The sequence below is a fragment of the Aulonocara stuartgranti genome, assembly GCF_965226115.1.
Source record: "Aulonocara stuartgranti genome assembly, chromosome: 15".
Classification (NCBI taxonomy): Eukaryota; Metazoa; Chordata; class Actinopteri; order Cichliformes; family Cichlidae; genus Aulonocara; species Aulonocara stuartgranti.
Window position 1 is genome coordinate 28,511,001 of NC_138951.1, and position 16,016 is coordinate 28,527,016.

The following is a 16,016-nucleotide window of genomic DNA, read 5'->3' on the forward strand; positions in this document are numbered from 1 at the left end:
TTTCCCAGCACGGGGACCTTGAGTTCTATAAGATAAAGCCATAAACATGTTTGTCTGAGTCTTCTATCAAAAGTTACAGCTATTTATATGAAGTTGTACAAAAACGCTTTCTTTCGCCAAGACAGTGCGTTTCTCACTGTTACATGCATTTGAATGGGGAACTCGCCCGAAACAAAGTATAGGTTTTCATTATGTGTATAACTTGGAAATCTTAGCTCAAACGGCTGCAAAACCTGTTTTCTCAGCACAGGGACCTTGAGTTCTATAAGATAAAGCCATAAACATGTTTGTCTGAGTCTTCTATCAAAAGTTACAGCTATTTATATGAAGTTGTACAAAAACGCTTTCTTTTGCCAAGACAGTGCGTTTCTCACTGTTACATGCATTTGAATGGGGAACTCGACCGAAACAAAGTATAGGTTTTCATTATGTGTATAACTTGAAAATCGTAGCTCAAACAGCTGCAAAACCTGATTTCCCAGCACGGGGACCTTGAGTTCTATAAGATAAAGCCATAAACATGTTTGTCTGAGTCGTATATCAAAAGTTACAGCGATTTATATGAAGTTGTACAAAAACGCTTTCTTTTGCTAAGACAGTGTGTTTCTCACTGTTACATGCATTTGAATGGGGAACTCGACCGAAACAAAGTATAGGTTTTCATTATGTGTATAACTTGAAAATCTTAGCTCAAACAGCTGCAAAACCTGATTTCCCAGCACGGGGACCTTGAGTTCTATAAGATAAAGCCATAAACATGTTTGTCTGAGTCTTCTATCAAAAGTTACAGCTATTTATATGAAGTTGTACAAAAACGCTTTCTTTCGCCAAGACAGTGCGTTTCTCACTGTTACATGCATTTGAATGGGGAACTCGACCGAAACAAAGCATAGGTTTTCATTATGTGTATAACTTGAAAATCTTAGCTCAAACAGCTGCAAAACCTGTTTTCCCAGCACGGGGACATTGAGTTCTATAAGATAAAGCCATAAACATGTTTGTCTGAGTCTTATATCAAAAGTTACAGCTATTTATATGAAGTTGTACAAAAACGCTTTCTTTCGCCAAGACAGTGCGTTTCTCACTGTTACATGCATTTGAATGGGGAACTCGACCGAAACAAAGTATAGGTTTTCATTATGTGTATAACTTGAAAATCTTAGCTCAAACAGCTGCAAAACCTGTTTTCCCAGCACGGGGACCTTGAGTTCTATAAGATAAAGCCATAAACATGTTTGTCTGAGTCTTCTATCAAAAGTTACAGCTATTTATATGAAGTTGTACAAAAACGCTTTCTTTTGCCAAGACAGTGTGTTTCTCACTGTTACATGCATTTTAATGGGGAACTCGCCTGAAACAAAGTATAGGTTTTCATTATGTGTATAACTTGGAAATCTTAGCTCAAACAGCTGCAAATCCTGTTTTCCCAGCACGGGGACCTTGAGTTCTATAAGATAAAGCCATAAACATGTTTGTCTGAGTCTTCTATCAAAAGTTACAGCTATTTATATGAAGTTGTACAAAAACGCTTTCTTTTGCCAAGACAGTGCGTTTCTCACTGTTACATGCATTTGAATGGGGAACTCGACCGAAACAAAGTATAGGTTTTCATTATGTGTATAACTTGAAAATCTTAGCTCAAACAGCTGCAAAACCTGATTTCCCAGCACGGGGACCTTGAGTTCTATAAGATAAAGCCATAAACATGTTTGTCTGAGTCTTCTATCAAAAGTTACAGCTATTTATATGAAGTTGTACAAAAACGCTTTCTTTCGCCAAGACAGTGAGTTTCTCACTGTTACATGCATTTGAATGGGGAACTCGACCGAAACAAAGTATAGGTTTTCATTATGTGTATAACTTGAAAATCTTAGCTCAAACAGCTGCAAAACCTGTTTTCCCAGCACGGGGACCTTGAGTTCTATAAGATAAAGCCATAAACATGTTTGTCTGAGTCTTCTATCAAAAGTTACAGCTATTTATATGAAGTTGTACAAAAACGCTTTCTTTCGCCAAGACAGTGCGTTTCTCACTGTTACATGCATTTGAATGGGGAACTCGCCCGAAACAAAGTATAGGTTTTCATTATGTGTATAACTTGGAAATCTTAGCTCAAACGGCTGCAAAACCTGTTTTCTCAGCACAGGGACCTTGAGTTCTATAAGATAAAGCCATAAACATGTGTATCCGAGTCTTCTATCAAAAGTTACAGCTATTTATATGAAGTTGTACAAAAACGCTTTCTTTCGCCAAGACAGTGCGTTTCTCACTGTTACATGCATTTGAATGGGGAACTCGCCTGAAACAAAGTATAGGTTTTCATTATGTGTATAACTTGGAAATCTTAGCTCACACAGCTGCAAAATCTGTTTGCCCAGCACGGGGATATTGAATTATATAACATAAAACCATAAATACGTAAATCTGAGCCTTCTATCAAAAGTTACAGCTGTCTTCATGAAGCTGTACAAAAACACTTTATTTCGCCGAGACAGTGCGTTTCTGACTATTACATGCATTTGAATGCAGTTCTCGCACGAAACAAAATATAGGTTTTCATTATGTGAATAACCCGAAAATCTTAGCTCAAACCTGTTTGCTCAACACGGGGATACTGAATATTATAAGATAAAGTCATAACTACTTAAATCTGAATCTTCTATCAAAAGTTACAGCTAACTTCATGAAGTTGTACAAAAAGGCTTTATTTTGCAAAGATAGTGCGTTTCTGACTATTACATGCGAGACATGTGTCTCTTTACTGTGTTTAAGACACTTTACAGGTCCCTCCCCTAATGAAGAGTAGTGAGCAGCTGATTGGACCATGGAACAGGTGACCACGTTCAAAAAGCCGCTCTGACAGCTCCAGAGGGGAGAGAGAGAGAGAGTGTGTGCAACGAGCGAGTAGCCTGACAGCCTTCGCGGTTCTTACCATGGTTTTCCCAGCCTGTGCTTATCTTGTGTATTTGTGTGAGGGTGAATTGTAAAAGCCGCTCCTAGTGCATTAGCTGAGAGCTTAGGCACTCGTGGGCTGAAGCGGAAGGGGTGAGCTGCCTTTTCTTTTGGAATCGTTTTCTCCTGTTTTCTTGGTCAGGGAGCGAGGGATAGCTCTGTCATTTGTTTGTTATTTTTCTTTCCTAGGGTTTAGTTAGTCTTTTCTGGTCGGTCTTAGTTGGTTTTGTTTATTATTTTGGCCTGGGCTCACCCTGGAGCTATGCTTCTTGTCCTTAAATAAAATCACCTTTTTTTACTCACAACTGGTTTGGATGTTTGGCTTGGGAACCAGGGCGGGGATTTGTCTCTCTCTCCTCCAACCTTATGTGCGTCCCTACACGCCTAGATTAGGGGCGTAACATAAATGGAGTTCAAACACGAAACAAAGTATAGCTTTTTATTTTGTGAATAACTTAAAAATCTTAGCTCACATAGCTTTAAAACTGTTTGCTCAACGGGGATATTGAATTCTATAAGATAAAGCCATAAATACGTATATCTGAGTTTCCTATCAAAAGTTACAGCTGTCTTCATGAAGTTGTAAACCCTTTATTTCGCCGAGACAGTGCGTTTCTGACTTTTACATGCATTTGAATGGAGTTCTCGCACGAAACAAAGTATAGGCTTTCATTTTTTCAATAACTGGAAGCTCTTGGCTCAAACAGCTGCAAAACCTGTTTCCCCAGCACGGAGATGCTGAATTGTATAAGGCAAAGCCATATTGATGTGTGTCTGAGCCTTCTATCAAAAGTTACAGGTAACTTCATGAAGCTGTACAAAAAAACTTTATTTCGCCGAGACCGTGCGTTTCTGACTATTACATGCATTTGAATGGAGTTCTCGCACGAAACAAAGTATAGGTTTTCATCTTGTGAATAACTTGAAAATCTTAGCTCACATAGCTTTAAAACTGTTTGCTCAACACGGGGATATTGAATTCGATAAGATAAAGCCATAAATACGCATATCTGAGTCTCCTATCAAAAGTTAGAGCTGTCTTCATGAAGTTGTAAACGCTTTATTTCGCCAAGACAGTGCGTTTCTGACTATTACATGCATTTGAATGGAGTTGTCGCACGAAACAAAGCATAGGTATTCATTTTGTGAATAACTTGAAAATCTTAGATCAAACAGCTGCAAAACCTGTTTGCTCAACACGGGGATATCGAACTTTATAAGACAAAGCCATAAATATGTTTATATGCGTCTTCTATCAAAAGTTACAGCTGTCTTGAATGAAAGCATTATAGCAGCTTACCTCGATCATGTGGTAGAACAGACACATGGGCCACCTACGTGTCCTTCTATGGCAGGAGTAGTTGCCACAAACCTGCAAAACAAAAAGAAATGATCAGGTGACATGAACAGATTTATACAGCCATAAGCAAGAGATTCTTCCTGCCTGTGGGCGTCAAACTGGACCCCCCCCCCCCCCCCCCTCCTTACTGTAACTATCAAAACTATCATAGTCTAAAACTATCATCTCATATCAAAACTATTATAATCACATTATGACTTTATCAGTTATAACAATGAGAAACGGTAAACAATTTGGCAAATAATACTTATAATTTAAAATAAATAAAATAATAATAAATAATAATAAAAAATAATAATAAAATGAAAATAAATACTTATAATTGTGCTTACCTGGTCCAAATGATCCACAGTCCCTTTGCATTTGTTATAATCCAGGATGATGTGGGGCTTTCTCTTCCCAGAGTCCTGGACTTGTAGCTCACGGTGCCTGGTGCTCAATAAGACAACCTTTTTTCTTTGCTTGGGGATGTAGGAAACCACAGCCTTGCCCCCCCCCCCCCCCCCCCCCCTGTAGCGACCTGGACGGGAGAGACGATCATCGAATCTTACTGCCCGATTAATTTGCTCAAATCTTTTCTTTTTTTTTTTGACATGGTAGCATGAAACAGAAGAGCCCTGTCTCCCCATTTCACAGGCTTGTTGTCGTTTCATGTTGAGACCTGTACAGGCCAGCCAGCATCACAAGCCCCATGTAAGCCTGCAACTCCTCATCTATGTCCTTCCAGTCTTTTACTGACCTGTTGCCCCTGCAGGTTGGTGAAATGCAGGATTAGCTGCATAATGTCCTCTGCAAAAAAAAAGATGGAAAGTGCTCACAGGGCTGCTGATCCTATACGATTTGCATAATGGGTTGGTCCTGGGGTTAAAATGGGGGGAGGAAAAAATGGCAGGACCTCTTCGTGTGTGGGTTGCCACATGATTTCTCCATTTTTAGATCTCCACTGGCCATCCTCCAGTCTTGTCTCTTCCTCCTGCTCTTCTTCCTCCTTCTCCTTCTCCTCCTCCGCACATGAGCTGCAAAGCTCCTTGGTGCCTGGCAAAAATTCTTCTTCGCTGTCAGAAGTATCTCCACTGCTTGTGGAGAGTGCAAAACTGCAGCAACAGCCTCCTCTAAACTGAGTGCACGCTTCATTGTGTCTGTGCAGAAATGACCACTCAGACCAGGCTGCAAAGTATTCTCATAGACTTCAAAGGTGCACCTGAATAAACATGCTATACCATACATCCAATAAGAGAGAGGAGGCACACTCTTGATCAAGAAAAAACATAAGCGCAGGCCTTTGATCTCTTCCCCCCCCTCTCTTTCTCTCTCTCTCTCTCTCTCTCTCTCTCTCTCTCTCACACACACACACACACACACACACACATGCACATACATACATACACAATACCATTTTATGGTGGTTAGCTGTTTTATTGTCATGCATTTTACAAGGTAAGATAACCATGTCCTGCATTCAAAACCACTGAAAATGTCTATGGTGGTGCTGTGCCTAATATTGTGCTGGTGTATGCTGGGTAATCGCACAGCTAGCGACTGGGTGACTTTATTCACCCGCTTCGGCTGTTATCAGTCCATATCCCCTAGATATGGACCATCTCCTGCTAGATTGTTCAGAAGGTTGTTATCATCCATCCAGATGGAGGATCACTAACAGGAGCGTGGGAAGACTCCAGAATCCACTCTGGCTGCAATGTGTGTACAGGTAAGACCGTTTAAACGGACAGCATTTATAGAATGACTATTAAAAGTCAGACCAGCGAGTGTCAATAATGTTAATGTGGTTATGTTAGTAATACACCGAGTGCTAATATAACAGCTTTAAGATGCATTTGTAGATGTTATTACGTGTTTTGCCGTCTTTATGGTGCTAGCTTAAAGTTACGGTGTAAACGTTAGCTTATATTGGAGTAAAGCTGTTACTGTTTAAACGATGTTAGCACAGAAATATTAGCTTCTGTCATGACTGACGAAGTTACTAGTTAATAAAGTTTCCAGTAAAGTGTTTAATCGCAGCCACAGACTGACAGCAAATATCTCGATTAGCTTCAGTGCATCTGTAATAAATATGTGCAAGTTTCAGTGCTTCGTTTAAACTGTATGATACTTATACTGACCCAGGGTCAGTGTAAAATACAATCCTAGCTGTGTGAACAAAGCCTGGCTCCTTTAATCCTGCATGAAAAACCTCAGGATGCAGGCTATTATTACTCTTTCCTGCTGGCACACCTGTCGCACCTGAGAGTCAGCTAGAAACTTACAGTGACGTGGACATCATGCAAAGACTGCCAGACTCTGTAATACTGCAAATGATCAGTGACTCAAGTTAACACTAAACTTTAAACGGTACCTCTGTGTCTCTGTGTGCTGAACATTTAGGATTGAGTCAGGCTGCATCTGTGTTAGTCCTCTGACAGACTGGTGACCTGTCCAGGTGTGCTCTACCTATGACTACTGGGACAGGCTCTAGCTCCTGTAATAGAAATTTTATGTTATTCTCATTTAAAGCATTTAAGTGCTTATGCATATGCTTAGTTGTGACACTGTTATAGACTGTTCAATGAAAGTTTCTAAAACTAGATGAACTTACTTCAGCAGTTTGAGAAAACAACTCCCTTTACAGGTGCTGATAACGTCAAGGGCACAAAACAGCATAACCATTGATCCGTTAGGTTTCATAGCGAGACACGTGAAGTGGCAGAGCTGACATGACTGAACTGTGATGTTTGATGTGTGTTTGCTCTCCTGTGCACAGTAATAAATAGCATGATCACAGCTCTTTCTGTGTTGCAGACTTTATTTAAAAAATTCCATGACATCTACTATAACTGAACCAACCTGGTGCTCTTCATTTATGGAGGCTGTTGAGTCTGAATGTTGGATGTTGTGTATCTCGTGTTCTCTGGGCTTTGTTGTCCTCAGTCTTTTTGCAGGATCAGAAAACAAAACCGGGAGGCACGTAAATGTTTCTTCTCCATGATGTTTCTTCAAATGTTTCTTCTGGATGATGATATGACCGTGACACGGGATGCCACCTTTGGTCTTGTGACGAAGCAAAGCTCAGGAAGAAGTGTGATTAAATGGTACCCACATGTTGAGAAGGATGTACAGGGCACCTGCAGCCAAATCCAAGCTTCAGCTTAGTTGTAGTTGCAGAATGCTATAGGACTGAGACATCTAAGGCATCAAATGTTTGATTAAATGGATGAAAAAGAGAAGTTTTTTCCCTATAATTATCACTTCTTAAAATCTGTAGCAACTTCAAGTCTGTCAGCATGCTGAGCATGCTCAGAATGTGACAATATATTTTTGTTCAATATTTAATTTCTTTCAGTTGCAATTGTTAAATGAAAAAATATATATTCTTATAATTTAGCAAACGAATTTATCAAAAAAAAAAAATACATATATCTGTATTAGTTTTAGTAAATTAATTTGACACCTGTATTGAAAATACCATATTGTATTCATACAGAATCAGTATGGTATCATTGTTTGTCTGTTCACTGATTGTTGAAGCTAAGAGCTACTTTGATCTGTTTAGATCTAAAGTATCCAAAGTTGAGTTCTAATGTTTCTTCACCCCTGTGTGTGTGATATGTGATTTCCTACATGCTGGCAGAGCAGAGCAGCAGTTTGTGCTCACAGATGGTGACAGTGTGGAGAGACGGTGGTATTTCCTCAGAAGAACCAGCAGAGTCACAAAGGACACCAGTCCATCTCACCACCTTGACTTGCTGACTGATGTTCGTCTGCACTGCACAGAGGAAATCAACTGACCGAGGTTTGTCCAGTGACATGTTATGAAATGTATATTTGTTTTATGCTTACAGATATGTTTTTCTTGACAGAGGCTCTGCAGAGGTTAGACAAAGCAGAGAAAACATGTGCTTTACATTTTACTGTGATTTATTGAGATATTTGTTGCCTGATGTTCAGCAGGAATGGAGAAATAGAATCAAAGGGAGATGTTTTTCCTGTTTTTGTAATGATGTAAGTAAATCTTCAATATTATTTATTTGCTTGGTTATATTAGGAGCGTTTCTGAGTGAGGGGGAGAGGAGTCATCATCCAGGTAAAGTGACGTGGATCAGTGGATACACTTGTCTCCCCTTTAAAGGAGACGATCCAAGTCATCCTTAAATGTTAGTGCTTTCAAATACACAAACATTTTTAAAGGACAAAAATGAACATCCAACTTTGACTGTAATACAAAATAAATCTTTGCATGTGTGTTTTCAAACTCTCAGATGGGCAGTATATCAGTCTTGGACTGTCTAACCTGCCGGAGCAGCACTGAATGACCACCGCACGAGCATGTTCCTGCAACATTCAGCATCTGATCCTTCATCTGTGTGCTTCTGCTTTTGGTAAGTAGAGTTACCCAACTCCAGTAACTCTAAACACATGCCATCCATTTCTAACGGCCTGGTTACTTCCTGTCAGTTACTTTAGAAACCATGTGGTCACCTGACCTAACACTGTTTCTTCTTCTTCCCCTTAATGTTGAAGTGTCAAATGTCAAACAGCTGGAGAGGAAACTACACCAGTGTACTGGGATGTTTCAGCAACACGTGCCAGATGCTGTTCCTTCATGGTGACATCACCAGAGACAGTCCCGCCCACCTCAGGACCCATTGATTATGATGATCTGATCCATCAAACCCCCAGCAGGTGAACTTTATTCATGACATAACACCGCAACAATGTAAAAAATTAAACAGCAACAGTCTAAATGTAAAGTGCATTCTAAAGTCCTCTTCAATAAATTGTATGCAAAGAGTCATTCAGGTCACTACAGAACCCAGAGTCTTCATCATTAAATCTCTGGTTGCTTCATTTTTTCTATCCTATATCAGATATTTTAAAGGTTAGCTTAGGTAAAGTTCCATTCTCATGGTGAGGCAAAGTGCTTTATGTGTGTGTGTGCGTGTGTCATGAACGGCTATAAAAGGCCTATAATTAAAGAACAAAGTGGGGTTTGAGTTCGAGTTGCGGCAGACTGTCACTACTTGTAAATGGAACGCAGCCTTCCTACGGCGGACAGCTAATAACAGGAATCGGACGCGGTCCAGCCAAGTCCACAGCAACCACCATAGCAACCGCCTAGCATGACCTTAAAAACATATTCTGTCTTCATAACTATCAAAATCGTGAAATGATTTGCAAAGTGTGAAAGTGTTACAGCTGCAGAGAGCTATGGCGGTATCTATGGAAGCTGTTTACATAGCTAATAATATACGATGTAACCATGGAGACAGTCAGTCACTTGAGCTAGCGGTGCATGTTTACTACAGTGAATAAGGTGATTGAGTGCACAGCGTCCACACTCTGCAGGGGATAAAGACATTACTTCAATATTATTTTATATTGATATCTATTAGCCTTCTGTTGACCATCACCTCAGGTTCACCATTATAGTTTCAGCATACAAATGCACACTGTCTAAACACATTCAAAAACTCATGTCTCAGAGATAAGCACAGCTGTTCATGTTTGTCATTAGAGTTTTATTTGTAAGAAAATTATGAACTTCATATTGTGCATTAAATAAAAGAACATTTCACAACTCTGAGTCAACAGAAACAGGTAACAGAAATGTCTCTAATGTGTACAGTGTAGTGTAAGCATTAAAAGATCATAAAGGAAAAACTAACATTTATGTGAAACTAATTGTAATAAAAAATGAGCAGGTGCTTTATAGATTTAAAAGAAAGAATCTGAAAACAACACTTTTTTGGTCTAAGTGATCAAAGTAGAAAACAGAACTGATGTTCAAGAACAAACCGTAGCTGCACTAATATTACACATCTCGATCGTTGTACTGAACAGACATGTTGCTTTTAAAACCACATGCAGTGTGTGACCATGACTGTTCACTGAGACCATGAACGCCACTTCGCTGAAGCATTCTTCTTCTTCTTCTTGCCATTAAATTGAAAGCAGAAGCAGCACGAGCTGATTTGATCTACTGAAAGGAAAAAGCAGAACATCTGAGTTGAAACCAGTCAGCTGAAATCATTAAGACAGGAACAAATTCAATGCAGTGTCTCAAGTGGCTTAGCCTGTTACAACTGTTGATACAAGCTAAATACGGTTAACACACAGTGTCAGGGAGCTCCAGTGTGGGAACTAGTGGCTTTAGGTTTGTAGTCATTTAACTTTCATCCATTCATTCATTTAATTCAGGAGGAAGAAATGCCAGGTTGGTGCAGGCTGGTTACATGCATTTGGTCCCATGCTGTCTTTAATTAAATGACTTGGTTCATTTTATGGCTGGGCTGTATGTGGGGTTATATCAGGTTATTTGGGCAGGAGTACCTGTCCCCTGTTAGACTTAGAAAGTTTCTCCATAAGTAGAGTTTCTAACTCTTCTAGCACATCTGTGGCTGACAGCTTTTTGGTGGCTCTTTTTACCCCACACTGGTTGTGAGTGTGTAAATAGCCCCACTAGTTATTTTGGGTTGCAGTTAACTAGGGAGGAAGGGGTGGGTATGCCATGATTAGGTGAATAACAATTATATGTGATACATAAATTTCACAATGCATGCATATATCTCTATCAATTAAACCTGGCCTGAGGGCTGCCATTTTTTACATTCAGTTATTTATCTTAGAAATGTTGGAACTAAATAATGAATGTGTTACAGTTAAAGTGAAACACTGGTCAGTGTAAATGGCTCATTGGGACACAGAAACCTTTAAATTAAACCTGATATCTAGTGTCAAACAATATCAAAGCTGTAAAAGATGTTTACATTCAGAATTTATAAAACTATGATTGTAAATAAATTCAAACAAGTGAGCTTTTCTCTTTGTGCTGAATATCAACACTGTGGTTTCTTAGACTGTAAGCTTTACTTTAGTGCAACCAGTTGCAGAAGCTGCCACTCCAAATGTCTTTTGATAACAAGAAAAAAATACCTTTTCAGTACACGGCCTGAAGTTCTTCTCCGACATCTTCTGCAATCGGCTTTGTCTGCTGGTTTGAAGACAATAAACCACAAAGAAGATGATTTAGTCACTTTGTCTGCGTCATGCAGCTCGAATGTGTCGTGTAACGATGTTGAATAGCCGTCGTTATCCCTCTGCTTTGAGCCTTTTATCAAAAGTTACAGCTAACTTCATGAAGTTGTACAAAAAGGCTTCATTTCGCCGAGACAGTGCGTTTCTGACTATTACATGCATTTGAATGGAGTTCTTGCACGAAACAAAGTATAAGTTTTCATTATGTGAATAACTTGTATTTTACACTGACCCTGGGTCAGTATCAACTTCATGAAGACAGCTGTAACTTTTGATAGAGGACTCACACACAAACATATTTATGGCTTTGCCTTATAGAATTCAGCATCTCCGTGCTGAGGAAATAGGTTTTGCAGCTGTTTGAGCTAAGATTTTCAAGTTATTCACAAATTGAAAACCTATACTTTGTGTCGGGCGAGAACTCCATTCAAATGCATGTAATAGCGAGAAACGCACTAACGTGGTGAAATAAAGCGTTTTTCCATAAACTTCATAAAGACAGCTGTAAATTTTGAGAGAAGACTCACACACACATTGGGGGGATATTGAAGTCTATAAGATAAAGCCATGAATATGTTTGTCTGAGTCTTCTATCAAAAGTTACAGCAAGCTCTATGAAGTTGATGAGAAACGCTTTACTTCGCCAAGACAGTGCGTTTCTCACTGTTACATGCATTTGAATTTAGTTCTTGCCCGACACAAAGTATAGGTTTTAATTTGTGAATAACTTGAAAATCTTAGCTCAAACAGCTGCAAAACCTATTTCCTGAGCACTGAGATGCTGAATTCTATAAGGCAAAGCCATAAATATGTGTGTGTGATTCTTCTATCAACAGTTACAGCTGTCTTCTTGAAGTTGATACTGACCCAGGGTCAGTGTAAAATACAATCCTAGCTGTGTGAACAAAGCTTGGCTCCTTTAATCCTGCATGACAAACCTCAGGATGCAGGTTATTATTACTCTTTCCTGCTGGCACACCTGAGAGTCAGCTAGAAACTTACAGTGACGTGGACATCATGCAAAGACTGCCAGACTCTGTAATACTGTGAATGATCAGTGACTCAAGTTAACACTAAACTTTAAACGGTACCTCTGTGTCTCTGTGTGCTGAACATTTAGGACTGAGTCTGCATTGACTTTATTTATTGAGACTTTAATGTGCTAAAAGCAGGTTGAAGACAGCTCAGAAACATTTGAAGATTAAAATTTAGCATTATGGCTGCTGGTGGTTTGTAAAGCCTATACTCAGCTGTAGTTTTTGTTACTAATTTATGTTTGTTGTTGTTTAACACAGATTTCAGAAGAGCAAATATGCTTAATAGTTTAACTAGATTTCATTTGTCAGTGTGGGACTGCTGAGTCACCTGAAGAACTCATTTCATTCATTCTCCACATGATGTTCATATACAGAAATGTTTCACAGGAACTGGTTCCTCCCAAACTGTGAACTAGTGTGTTTCCATAGATTATCTCTGTATGAATGTACTTTTAAATGAAGGCAAGTGTTTGTCCTTTTTTGTTCCTCAGTTACAGTACGTGATATCTTGATATCAGGCGGTCAACACTGGGGGAAGACAAGAAGCAGACGTACTTCCAAGAGGGAGCTGCAGTGAGGACACAGCCAGGTCACTGAGGTCAGAGGTCAGAATCTGAAACAGCTCAGGTTTATATTTTAGGGGTTATAAAAAATCAAAATGTATTTATGAAGAAACCTTTAAATAATAGTCATAATTATGATTATTATAAGAAATATCAAACATTTAAGTGGATTTTCTGTTACACATATTGTATTATCCCTGCAATAAACTGGCAGCCTGTCTTTGTCCTGTATCAGCTGGGATAGGCTTCATCCTCCCGCAACCCTGAATTGGATACATTGTATGTAATCTGATCATTTACAAACTCAAGGTATCTAATCAAAATGTAAGTAATAATTATAAAATGGGAAAGCAGAAATAAGTGTGACATAAATGTAAATGTGTTAGCTGACATAGAGGACAGCTACATGTAGTCTGAAAAACCTTTGTTGTCAAGTTTGCAGGTATATCAGCACGAGACATTCTTACATAGAAGAGTCTGTTAAAGTCTCTAACTCAGCGAAGCATTATTGGTCCCGTCTGTTTGGATAAATATAGTAAGTTGATGTTTGTCCATTTATTGACACATTTTCTTAAGTGCTTATCCAGTTCAGGATCACAGTGGAGCTGCAGCTGGATATGTTCATTAAATAAACCTTACAAAAGTTAACAATAAACCTGCATCCATGTACGTTGTTGTCCACAGGATAAGAAAATCAAACTGGAACACTGTGGAACATGTTAATAAATGTTTGTGTGTTTATGCCTGTGTCTTTCACAGGAGGCGCTGGAAGGTTTCCCTAATAGTTCCTGGTGAATCAAAGCAGAACCATAAAGGTTGCTGGATTGCATGATGGCCTTACCCCTGAGCAGTCATCCTGTTAAAGGAGGAACCAGTTAGAAGCTGTTTTCAAAGTAGCTGAGCAGATTTCATCTCAAGTAAGCGATTAACTGTTTGTTCATCTGTTCTGCCACTTAAAGAGCATTTAAGGACGTCTTTCGAGTGTCCAGCTGAATTAATTCTACTGGCTCTCATGGTCATTTGCTATTATAGACATATTTTTCATGTTCATCCAGCTATTTAGTAAATTCTATCTATTTAGTAATATCCGTCAGCTATAAAATGTAATATAGATATAAAAAATATCTAAATATCTCCTGCACTTTATATTTTAATGATGTAAGTCTGTTATCGTGTTACATTAGCATTCCTCACATATCAATGAGATGCTGTACAGTACAATCCTACTGACGCAGCAGAGGGATAACGACGGCTATTCAACATCGTTACACGACACATTCGAGCTGCATGACACAGACAAAGTGACTAAATCATCTTTTTTATGGTTTATTGTCTTCAAACCAGCAGACAAAGCCGATTGCAGAAGATTTCGGAGAAGAACTTCAGGCCGTGTACTGAAAAGGTATTTTTTTCTTGTTATCAAAAGACATTTGGAGTGGCAGCTTCTGCAACTGGTTGCACTAAAGTAAAGCTTACAGTCTAAGAAACCACAGTGTTGATATTCAGCACAAAGAGAAAAGCTCACTTGTTTGAATTTATTTACAATCATAGTTTTATAAATTCTGAATGTAAACATCTTTTACAGCTTTGATATTGTTTGACACTAGATATCAGGTTTAATTTAAAGGTTTCTGTGTCCCAATGAGCCATTTACACTGACCAGTGTTTCACTTTAACTGTAACACATTCATTATTTAGTTCCAACATTTCTAAGAGAAATAACTGAATGTAAAAAATGGCAGCCCTCAGGCCAGGTTTAATTGATAGAGATATATGCATGCATTGTGAAATTTATGTATCACATATAATTGTTATTCACCTAATCATGGCATACCCACCCCTTCCTCCCTAGTTAACTGCAACCCAAAATAACTAGTGGGGCTATTTACACACTCACAACCAGTGTGGGGTAAAAAGAGCCACCAAAAAGCTGTCAGCCACAGATGTGCTAGAAGAGTTAGAAACTCTACTTATGGAGAAACTTTCTAAGTCTAACAGGGGACAGGTACTCCTGCCCAAATAACATGATATAACCCCACATACAGCCCAGCCATAAAATGAACCAAGTCATTTAATTAAAGACAGCATGGGACCAAATGCATGTAACCAGCCTGCACCAACCTGGCATTTCTTCCTCCTGAATTAAATGAATGAATGGATGAAAGTTAAATGACTACAAACCTAAAGCCACTAGTTCCCACACTGGAGCTCCCTGACACTGTGTGTTAACCGTATTTAGCTTGTATCAACAGTTGTAACAGGCTAAGCCACTTGAGACACTGCATTGAATTTGTTCCTGTCTTAATGATTTCAGCTGACTGGTTTCAACTCAGATGTTCTGCTTTTTCCTTTCAGTAGATCAAATCAGCTCGTGCTGCTTCTGCTTCCAATTTAATGGCAAGAAGAAGAAGAAGAATGCTTCAGCGAAGTGGCGTTCATGGTCTCAGTGAACAGTCATGGTCACACACTGCATGTGGTTTTAAAAGCAACATGTCTGTTCAGTACAACGATCGAGATGTGTAATATTAGTGCAGCTACGGTTTGTTCTTGAACATCAGTTCTGTTTTCTACTTTGATCACTTAGACCAAAAAAGTGTTGTTTTCAGATTCTTTCTTTTAAATCTATAAAGCACCTGCTCATTTTTTATTACAATTAGTTTCACATAAATGTTAGTTTTTCCTTTATGATCTTTTAATGCTTACACTACACTGTACACATTAGAGACATTTCTGTTACCTGTTTCTGTTGACTCAGAGTTGTGAAATGTTCTTTTATTTAATGCACAATATGAAGTTCATAATTTTCTTACAAATAAAACTCTAATGACAAACATGAACAGCTGTGCTTATCTCTGAGACATGAGTTTTTGAATGTGTTTAGACAGTGTGCATTTGTATGCTGAAACTATAATGGTGAACCTGAGGTGATGGTCAACAGAAGGCAAATATATATCAATATAAAACAATATTGAAGTAATGTCTTTACCCCCTGCAGAGTGTGGACGCTGTGCACTCAATCACCTTATTCACTGTAGAAAACGTGACTGACTGTCTCCATGGTTACATCGTATATTA

General features: G+C 38.9%; 1 long non-coding RNA gene across 11 annotated transcripts; it reads left to right on the top strand.

The window, feature by feature from the left end:
* Nucleotides 1-5,638: 5,638 nt before the first annotated feature.
* LOC309689610 lies at nt 5,639-15,739 on the top strand. Of its 11 annotated transcripts, none has more exons than XR_014271450.1 (9): nt 5,639-6,020; nt 7,238-8,099; nt 8,352-8,460; nt 8,566-8,685; nt 8,828-8,989; nt 12,870-12,983; nt 13,701-13,858; nt 14,286-14,343; nt 15,297-15,739. It is a non-coding gene; the product is annotated as an uncharacterized lncRNA (long non-coding RNA). The 11 variants fall into 11 exon arrangements; XR_014271451.1 differs by adding an exon at nt 13,377-13,476 and having other exon boundaries at nt 5,645-8,099; nt 15,297-15,735; XR_014271452.1 differs by having other exon boundaries at nt 5,645-7,398; nt 7,938-8,099; nt 15,297-15,734.
* The last annotated feature ends 277 nt before the right edge of the window (nt 15,740-16,016 follow it).